This window comes from Magnolia sinica, chromosome 10 (genome assembly GCF_029962835.1).
Source record: "Magnolia sinica isolate HGM2019 chromosome 10, MsV1, whole genome shotgun sequence".
In the NCBI taxonomy this organism is placed as follows: Eukaryota; Viridiplantae; Streptophyta; class Magnoliopsida; order Magnoliales; family Magnoliaceae; genus Magnolia; species Magnolia sinica.
The window spans coordinates 38,507,548-38,518,724 of record NC_080582.1 but is presented as its reverse complement, the minus strand read 5'-3'; the positions used below and the strand labels follow the sequence as shown (position 1 = coordinate 38,518,724).

The 11,177-nt window shown below is 37.9% G+C and overlaps 1 long non-coding RNA gene and 1 other non-coding gene across 2 annotated transcripts; one reads left to right on the top strand and one right to left on the bottom strand.

Moving 5' to 3' along the window:
- The first annotated feature begins 439 nt into the window (after positions 1-439).
- LOC131217785 (small nucleolar RNA R71) lies at positions 440-546 on the top strand. Its single transcript, XR_009157375.1, has one exon. It is a non-coding gene; the product is annotated as a small nucleolar RNA R71 (small nucleolar RNA).
- Positions 547-6,482: 5,936 nt separating this feature from the next.
- On the bottom strand, positions 6,483-8,746 carry LOC131258316 (uncharacterized). Its single transcript, XR_009178060.1, has 2 exons — positions 8,532-8,746; positions 6,483-6,740 (listed from the first exon to the last, which is right to left on the bottom strand). It is a non-coding gene; the product is annotated as an uncharacterized LOC131258316 (long non-coding RNA).
- Between the last annotated feature and the right edge of the window lie 2,431 nt (positions 8,747-11,177).

Here is an 11,177-nt window from a genome sequence, read left to right as displayed (position 1 = left end):
TCCATTAAATGGTCTTTGGTAATTATTCACGGCATTAGATTGCTCATTCAATACCTCTTGAAAAGCAAATATTGTTGGGCAATTTTCAGTTTTATGAATGTTGCACACACAAATACTGCAAACAATTCCTTTAGCCTTATCCTTCTTTAGTTCCATGGCTTCGAATTTCCTTACGAGATTAGCCACTTTAGCATTGATATCATCATCCTCTTTCAGAAGGTATATTCCACCCCTTTCCTTTGATTGAGTGGGCCTACAAGTGGTGCTCGATTTTGGAGAGGTGTCTCATGATTGTGCGTTTTCAGCAAGTCTGTCCAAATAATCCTACACATCATCGACATTTTTGTTCATGAATTCTCCATTACACATTGTCTCGACCAATTAGCGCATGGAAGATGTTAGTCCATCATGGAAAAAGTGTGTAATGGGCCACGTTTCAAAACCATGTTGTGGGCATGAACTGACAAGATCCTTGAATCACTCTCAACATTGGAAGAATGTTTCATCTTCCTTTTGGGCGAAGTTCATGATTGACTTTCTGAGGGTGTTTGTTTTATAGTGTAGAAAATTTTTCTTTATGAACTCCCTTGTCATATCATTCCATCTACCAATAGATCGAGGACGTAGTGAATGCAACCACGTCTTAGCTTTCTCTTTCAAAGAAAAGGGAAAGAGTTTCAACATGACCGTGTCATCAGACACTTTAGGAAAATATAAAGTGGTTATGATCTCATCAAACTCTTTCAAGTGTAAATAGGAATTTTTAGATTCAAGCCCGTGGAATTTTGGAAGGAGTTGGATCAACCCTGGCTTGATGTCCGTATGTCCCGTATTTTCTAGAAAAATCATGCATAAAGGTGTGCTCACCCCTGCCGGTTGTAAATAATCTCATAAAGTACGAGGCGGGGGTGCTTGATGCACCTCATTCTCATCCTAGATTTCCTCAACCCTAAGTTGAGGTAGATTTGGAGGTTGATTGGCCGGTTGATTGGCAATCATAACTTTAATTAACTCTGTGCATCTTGAGTGGTGTATAATCCTCTGATAGATAGATATCCACTCAAACAATCCTCCTTCACTCAAAAGACGTCGAGTGTTATCACGAACCCACTTGGGCATGAAACACACTCAGCCTTCAATTTCAGAATCTAACCTAAACTTAAAAAGAAAGAGGGAAATAGAAATCTAGAAATAGAAAGAGAGAATTAGAAAGAAGTTACCAAATTAGAAGTTTCTATTTTGGGATCCTGCAGAAGAAAAAGGAAAACAAATTAGTTTCTAAAAAAAAAAAAAAAAAAAAAAGAAATAACAAAGCAACCTAGTTTTTTAAAAAAATTAAGAAAGTTTCTAATCCTAGAAATAGAAAGTAAATTAGTTCATAAAAATAAATCGGAAAAACCCTAACCTAAAAATAGAAAGTAAACAAACCATAATCTTAACATAATTCTAAAACTAGTTAATCTTATAAAAATGCAACCGTTAGTCCCCGGCAACAGCGCTAAAAACTTGTTCACAACCCCAAGTGTAGGGTCGTGATGTAGTAATAATCTCAGTAAGACTGAGGTCAAATCCATAGGGACTAATCTTGTGTGTATTCTGTAAGCAACTAGAAGTAGAACTAAAAGAAGATGTGAATTTAAATCTCAAGTTGTACAGAGAGTAATTGTGAATTGTTTAACTAAAACTTGTAAATTCAAAGGTGGGAACTAGGGTTTCCAAGGATCCACTTGTAGTAATCAGGGTGATTCCTTACTTGATTCAAGTAACACGATTAGAATTAGAGTCTCAACCTATCCAATTGGAAGATATAGCAATTAAGATCAAATTTGAACTTCCTTTGACCTAATTCTCAAAAGAGGAGAATTATGATAATTGGCAGGGATTCCATCACCAAACCTTGCCCATGAGATGATGGCAAACAACGGGATTTACCAATCCCATAATCTCTAATCAGGAAAAGAAGATACTCAAAGCTATTGCAGATCTACTGTAATTTAAGTCGCAATAAATCATAAAAAACTGAAAGTATTCCTTAAATATCAAACTAGAATCAATGTAAGTTTAACTTAAACATGAATCAAAGTAATAAAAACATTCCATCACGCTACAAGCTTCACTTCTTAGCCCTAGCTAAGAGGTTTAGCTAACCATAGATATGATTGGATCTAAAACCCTAGAAGAAAGCATGAAAAACTAAGGAAGAAATGAATAAAAACGCTTGGCGATGGCTCTCCACCCTTGTGCTTTGCTCCTCCAAACCCTAGATGATGCCCAGGGATGCCCTGGGGACTCCTATTTATAGTTGTGCAACACCTCCTTTTGCACCGAATTTGAAAAATCTAGAAATCACCTCAAATTTACGCAATTTCGATTCTATGGAAGTGTCTTCGATATGTCCTTAGATTATATCGAACAGTCTTCGATAGAATTGAAGATCAATCCAGAACTGTCCAGTGAGTTTTGCCTAAAATCCTGAATTTCTCGATTCTATCGAAGTGTTTTCGATATATTCTTTGATACTATCTAACAGTCTTCGATAGAATTGAAGTCTATTCTAGCAGTTTTCCAAAACTATGTTTTTCTGGCCCTGGAATCTGTTTTCAAGATAATTTTCAGGATTCTTTTTCTTCACTTCAAATCTTCGATTCTTTTCCTTCATCACTTAGTTTCCTTACATCTTTGGCATGTGAATTCTTCAATCTTGGTCTCCTAAGATCCATCCCTTGCCTTAGTGATTCTTGAATATTAAATTCATGCTTTTAACACCATTTTCAATCCAAGCTCTTAAATTCACCTTACAACACAAATACTAGTAAAATAGAATACTAAGCATTATCATGTTTATAAAACCAAGATATAAATGGGGGATAATATGCAATATGTGACCCTCAACATCTCCTGGGCATGGTTGGATGATGGAATCACTTCCAATCCTTACAATTCTCATCCGTTGAGATTAGGTTCATGAGAAGTTCAGAGATTCAATTATCTCTCTTTTCCAATTGGATAGGATAGGACTCCAATTCTAGTTGGATTTCCTGAATCAAGCAAGGTAGCATCCTGAGAAGCTACAAGTGGATCCTTGGCACCTTAGTTCCTTTTAATTGATAGTTTTCACTTTAATCACAATTATTCACTTTATTCTATATTTACATCTTCTTCTAGTTCTAGTTCTAGTTACTTTCAAAAACGTACAAGATTAGTCTCTATGGATTCGACCTCGGTCTTACCGAGATTATTATTACATCACGACCCTACACTTGGGGTGTGAACATTCTCTCATAAATGTGCTTTGCAGTTACTCTTGCAGTCGACTATAAGTGTTTCCTTTTCACTTTTATCTCTAAAAGTTCTTTCGTATGGAAGGTAATGTGCAACTTATTCTTGGAAGATGAACCCTACCCTCCGATAATCACCTGATCATTTTAAACAATATTTTATGAATGGTTAAATATGTGACCATTCTTCTCATATCTCAGTCATATATGGTCAATTCTGACATATCTGTCTATCTTGGTGCTTGGGGTCAAAGTTGTTCAATTAGAATTGGGCCACACAATTGGTTCTGGCATGCCCACACATATCATATGTGACCGAATTCTGCATCCGAGAGCCAACAACCCTAAGAAATTTTCAACAGTGAGTGTTCAATCCCATTGTTTCCTATGGTGCAGCCCATTTGACTTTTGGATCGGCCTTGCTTTTGGACTCGTACGTGGCCTAACTTGAGCTAGTAAAACTTACAAATAGAGTGGATTTTACACAGACACCACTGTGGGCCCACACATCCACAGGCCCTCTTGACAGAGTTATAGGAAATTGACGCCCCACAGGTACAGAATTTTGATACGAGTATGTAAAATCCAAGCAAATTTATACTATACAACTGACAACAACTGCATTTATTTAGTTCCTAAACTACCCTTACATTCATTTGAAATGTATCTCCTTCGAATATTTGAAGGTCTATAGCCTAAATGAAATTAATTGTGGATGCAAACATGTCCAAGAGCTCCTTCCGTTATATGCAGTATGGATAACCTGGATCCCATGGTCATCATTAGGGGTGTACATCGGGCCAAACCGAGTCGAACTGGGCTCAACCCGGCCCGGCCCGGTCACCAGCCAAAACAGGCCGAACCCGGCCCCGACCCGGTCACTGGGCCAACTTGTCCAGCCCGAACCCGGCTCGATCAGCAATCGGGCGAGTTCGGGCTAGTTTCGGACCCACAATTTAGACAGCCTTGATTTTTTGAATCTGCTCCATCTACTCCATGGGAAGGGCTTTGGCAGGTAACTTGAACGGCCTTGATTTTTGAGAAGGGCTTTTGTCATAGATTTTTGGGACTTTGCTCCATCTACAAAGGAACTCACAATTTGGACGGCCTGGATTGCTATAAATGATTAGGGTAACTGGGTAAGAATTTAGGAATATATATAAATATAAATATATAAATATATAAATATATATAGGCCAAGTCGGGCCAGGTCGAATCGGGTTTCGGGCCGAGTCGGGTCGAACTGGAACCTATCTGAACTCGGCCCAAACTCAGTTTCGGGCTGAAGAAAATGGCCCGTCTCGACCCGAACTCAGTTCCGGGTCGGGCCGAGTCGAGCGAGTTAATCGGGCTAGCCCGGTTCATGTACAGCCCTAGTCATCATCAACATATTGTATTGAACCTAGCATTCTATTTTAAGGTTTTGACAGAATCCCGGCTAGTAGATAGGAGTCCCCCACACCTGGCTATTACTATTGGACGGAGATAGTGTGAAATAATTTTAAGGCATTTTATTAGAAATTGTGAATATTTATCAAGCCAACCACACACGTGTGCGTCGAGCCTGTGGAACCTTTTTTCCTTTCTAACTGCAAAATTTTCTCATGCAAGTTAGTACCTGCCGGATCAGCTGACCAACATTGTTTCCATTGTTTTCACATTATACACTACCTAATAAATAGCCAGATGCATGGCATATGTACCATCCAATGGTTAAGGCCCCCATGGAAGTTGTTATGCAAGTCGCATTCTATCCATATTCTCTAGAATCTACAGACAATGGTTACATTATGGAGAGAGAGAGAGAGAGTATGGATCCTCTCCCCTCTTTTGAGGTTGATTGAGAGAGAGACAGAGAGAGAGAGAGAGAGAGAGAGAGAGAGAGAGAGAGACTCTAGATCCTCTCCCCTCGCTTGAGGTTGATTTTCAGGATGCCTCCCATTTCTCAGGTTTTACCACCTTCCATCACCACGTCACATGTTTGTTGAGGGGACAAGAAAGAAAAAGAAATCAATTCCCTTTTGACATTTTCGACCATTACAGCTTGTAGCAAAACATATTAGGTGATCATTTTCTAATGAATTGGAAATTTTACTTATATCTCTAAAAAAGAAATCCATTTCTCAATTGTAGCTGATGGAAATAACAATAAATGGTTGTTGCAATTTGTTTTTCTTTTCCTCGATGATACGAGCGCAAAAGAGGCAGTAGATGGTGGGAACCAGACCGTTGATCCGGAATCGTATCCTATCAAAACCTTGTTTATGATTTTATATATATATAAAGAAAAAATCAGCTCTCCCTCTCGTCGAGGGTATGCAACACGCATCCCACGCATGCCCAGATTGAACATGTGCAAGATCGAATTGGGGCTTATCATCATACAGGTAACAGGCAAATGTGCCTGCAGCCACAAAAAAATAAAAATCAGACTGGTACACTTGTCAGGTGGCCCGGTGTGTGAGACCATAGGTAGTTAATAAAAAGGACAACCAATGGCACACATTCAACAGACGGTGTGGTTCACCCAGCAAGTGGGTCTCATTGGTGACAGTGAGGCCTGCTTCTTCCCCATAATTTTCACGTTGTGGCCATGCATGCACATTTACGAATAGGTGTTATTCTTTTGTATATGAGATTTGGTTTCTCAATTTCCTGAATTCCTTGACTTCCTGTGATATCTACAAACTCTTTCTTGTCCTTGATGGAGATCCTAAACATGCACTTAACAAGACAAACCAGAGTGTAAATAGGAATTGCGATTATCAAAACTGTGGATTAGGAGTGTTCAAATCATCCATTTATAGACCACTTGTCCAAGGGTTAAAATTCTTCAAAGGGTTCCCACGTAGTCAGTGACGCTGATGACTCACCTCATCATATAGCCCTTTATACAAGCCATTTGGGGTCAGGCTTGGCAAAAAAAAAAAGTAAGCAGCTTTGCCACCTGACCTCAGTTTGGGACCGGCTGAAGAGCACCGCACATCATTACAGCGGCACTACTGTCTTATCAGAAGAACCCTTGGCTGAAATGACGGGCCAGTTTAGACTGGAAAATCTTCGTTTTGGTGAGACCTGCACTAGCAATGCAACAGCACTGCATTGGTGTTACAGGACCCACAAAACTGGAAAAAGATTTGCTCCCTAGTCATGCGCAAACTGCCCAGACATCTGCGCAAGAAGAAGAAGAAACATAATGAAGAATGAAAGAATCTAATGCATGAATATGGATTTACTGAAAAAAAAGCCATTCTTTCTGCCAGCATCCAACAAACACCTCAATACAATATAGAACACGAGCAACAAATCATAATCATCCTCAATTTTAGCTCCTTGGGCTCATGCTTAAAAAGAAATAGGAAAATAAAGCAACGTCTAGAGAAGAACACAATGCCTTCATATGTGAGTCACAAGATGCTTGCCTCACCGGCTTTGATCCTGAGTTTCTTCTTTGTCCACCTTCTGTAGAGAATATAATAACTCAAATTAGGCAACTCTTCTGAGCACAAGGGATAAGAAAGAAATAAATACTATAAAAGAAAATGACTCTTTGAAAGCTGTTGCCATTAAGGATACATTAATACCACCAATCAGAAATTGCAGAGCAGACAACTCAATGGCCGTAGTACCCCCCAAAAAAAAATGACAAATTGTATAGGGAGTTTAAAGAGAGAGATTGATGCACTGGCATTGCGATGATCCATATGCATGCACATGGACAACATGCATCTGGAAGACGTATACTTCAATCCAAACCATCCAAAAAATGCGGCCCACTTTAGATGGGGACAAACCCAAAGTCAGGTTGATTGATTAAATGGACAATTGTTTGTTGAATTTCAAACCTTTAACTATTTTCATTCCTACAATCCATCCAATGGGGATGCAAATTGGAAAGTAGTGATTAGCATTCAGTGTAATTTTTTATCATTACATTTACACTTCCAAAATGGGGCCCGCAAAAGAATTTGCATTCTTTGCATTGAGGTACATATAATGCCATGCATACAGTGCTGTGTGCATGCATTTGGATCGCTGTACGCTGAATGTATAAATAGCATCACAGAACAGTTATAGGAGAATTACCTTCCTTTTTTTCTTTTCTTTTTTTATGAGAGGTCTAGGACAAAATTGCACAAGTTGGCAAACATACAAGATGTACAAAGGGCCCACCATACAAGGTCCAAAGTGAACAATAGGCAGGTCAGACTTTTTGATAAGTTAAGATTGTCTGACCAGCCTTTTTTTTTTTGGTGGGGGGCTGTCATGACTATACATCTAAGGGCCTCCCTGATTAGGGGAGTCAATGGGCCGGGCTTGGGCATGAAAATCAGAATTTTAATTGGGCCGGCGCGAAACAGTTCAAAATCTGGGCCGATACCTACCCCAGGCCCAGCCCATTGACAGCCCTATCCCTGATCAGTGGTCTGGAATTGGATATTGCATAAATCTGCCATGTGTGCTAATGGGAACTTGTGAGGGTAAGCCATGTGCAATTACCAATCCTCTTCAAATAGAAGAACCATATGGATTAGGAAAAACTTTTGGAAAGATTGACAAATGACAACTAGAGCCAGCATGACCCTGACTATTAAAATGGATCAACAATGAAGCAAAGCAGACCTTGAAATCATACGAAAGTCTTAGTAAACAAATCAAAATGTAGAGATAGCTCCCTCCCTCCCCCCTGGAAAACAGGAGACACTAGACCCTGATAGAACTCACCCCCTATTACAATTTGCGTATGATAACAATTTGACCAACATTGCAACCTCAAACAGTGTTTTGAATAGCATATGTAGCATAGCGTAGCTACCTACGACACTACATAGCGTAAATCCCCTGTAGCTAGTGTATGTAGCGTTAGTGTATGTAGCGAATTCTACTTCTAAAAATAAAAATAAATAAATAAGATAATTGTAATTTGTATTTTTTACTTAATATTCTCAGCCTTTGGGATTTTAATTTCTTTTCATACTTGTAACTAGTGGTATCAATTAAACATTATTAATTAAAGTGGGTTGCTTAGAAAGTTGTTGATGTGATAATGATTTGATTTGGTTTATATATGTGGATTGGCTTTTGATAAATGATATAATTAATAACTTTTTGAGCGTGCTTATACTTGAAAAAATGAATCATCTTTTAATCATTTTTATATTTTTTTTCTTACTATTTATTATATTTTTCTTATTTTTTAATTAAAAAATAGAAGTATCGTGTAGCTTACGCTACTGCTATTTAAAACATTACCTTCAAAGTGCTTCACATTTGCATTTTCCAATAAACAACAGTGTATGAGCCATAGATGGAACACAACCCAGCATTTGTAAGATTGCCAGCTGAAGTTCCACAGTAAAAAGGGTAAAGTCCCACCAAATGTAATGACCCTGTGCTCCTTTGATTTGAAATTCACATATGTTCTCGCCGGCTTGGAAGGGTCAAATGTGAATGGGAATTGCACTCGCTACTGAAAAGGACAAACAAGTTTTTATCCTCAATGTTACTACCCGCATTTACTTTTTTAGTCACAGATATATTATAACTGTTAATAAACATATTACCTAGATTTAAGTAAATACCAGTGTTTTAAATAGCGAATAGTGTGTAGTGTAGCATCCACCCCTCTGAAGTGTGAGGGCGCAAACTAAATAGCATGCAGCGTATAGTTCACCCCTTTAAAGTGTGAGGCGTAAGCTACATGGTGTGCAGCTTAAGCTATATGCTACTTCTAGATTTGTAACCAAGGTTGGGCTTCGTTGCACCAATTTCATGATATTTGTACCAAATTAGACTAATTAATAATGAACTTTCATGATATTTGGTGCAACCAAACGCAACCTGAAGTAATAGGAAAGAGCAATGATTAAAGTATAAAGGTAAAGAAAGAGCAACGAAAATGATTTAAGACATATATTATTTAACCAAAGGCATTGAAAAATAACTATTTTTACTAAAAATAGAAAAATGTAACAAATCATTGAAAGCATTAGTTGATTTGTGTTGTAGTGAAAAATAACATGCAATGTGAGCTATGTACCATATAGCGTAATCAATGAAGCATGTCACATATGCAAATTATCATGTAACATACCTTAATGGGACTTAAGCTGTTTTCATAAGCTAAGTGGCATTAAGGCTAAGCTACACTACGTCGTGTTAAGCTACATGCTGCCAAGTGTAAGCTATTAAAAACCCAGGTAAATACCATGTTATAAACGTATGTTATGCAGACACAGGAGTTATTGCTCCTTATCATCATGTTCACTACCATTTGAATGAGTGAACAAACACATCAATTTAGAGGAGGCATTAGTAATCCTTTTGCATAACTTTCATCACAACATCAAAAATAGAGTTAATAGAATCAGATTTCAGCACCCTAGTGTGCAAACTAACAATCAATTTAAAAGAGTTTAGAAACAATTGCGAGACTCTACTCGGAGTTTGGGAAACCACCTAGATCCAAAACACCTCCAGAAATCCTAGTAAGCCATGGCAGATATTTTCCATATTTTAAGCTAATTGACTAATAATAAGTATCCAGTTATTGTTTGCATTTTTCAAATAAGAACCCGTTTTTACTTTATTGGAATATAACACGATTGTATTGGAACCAAAGATGGGAGGCATATCCCAGCTTTTATAAGAGCACTTGATTAAGTTTTGCGATTGGAAGGGTCATGTTCCACAAAATGTCATGGCTTCACATATGTTCTTGCCAATTGGGAAGGGTAAACTGTGGATGCATAGGAATCACTCTACATTGAGAAAAAGAAGCCTATTGCCCCCATAATGGTACCACCCATATTACAAATTTATTAATATATAGATATATATTTATGAAATATTATATCTAAATAAATTTGTAATTCACTTACAATAAATCCTAACTACTTTAGAGTGTGCAAACACTGCATTGTGGAGGCAGGTTGTGGAAACAAAGAAGGGTTTCTCGTTCCGTATCGTATTGTTTGCCACCATTTGAAAGATTGGACAACTGGTCAAGAACCATAGTTTCCTCAAGAGTTGTTCACCATCAAAATTTGTTGCCGTAAAATCACATTGATGTGTTGTGGGGATATTGAAGGCATGGTTTCCAATATGCTTTTGTGATGAGGACATCCGAGCACCATACCAGAGGAGGGTTGAGCAAGTCTCCTTATGGCTAGATGACCATTACATGAGGCTCACTTGGCACAATTCACATTCCTAGCCATGGTGAAGACCCCCTGTGCATGTTCATGCATCTTTGAAGACCTCACACTGGGAAGATGCACACGGGTTGCATATAGGAGCTTGATGGACAAATTGGACCGTTGAATTCGAGTAGACACAATGATCAAACCGTTAGATCATCATCATCGGACATCTTGATTGTGGACCCTCTTGGGCGATGAAATAGTTTAGTTGTAAAAATTGTTTACATACTTCATCATTTTTGGTATACCATATATTTGTGTTGAGATTAGGGAGTTAGAAACAACTTTTAATTTATTAAGCATCTAAGAATCTTATCTGAGAGCGTCTTTTCGTAAAAGGTGCTTTCTGAAACTATAAAAGAGAAAGTTGGGTGTGTGAAGCCCTAATCCCATTATTTTGATTAAAATAAAAATAAATAAATAAATAAATAATAATAATAATAATAATAATAATAATAATAATAATAATTCATGCTTCTCCTTCTTCATGTGATTTGAAGAATACTCCATGTGATTTGGAGCTTGGGTGTGGTGTGATTCCATTTTCCATTCAACGGAGGTACAAGGCTTCCATCTACCATCTTCCTTCTCTCTTACTTTCTATTAAAAAGAGGTATTTTCCCAAAAACTTCATCTCTCTTCTTCCCTTCCTATCCAAGACCATCCAAATCATCTTTTTCTTCAAATTTTCATCAAC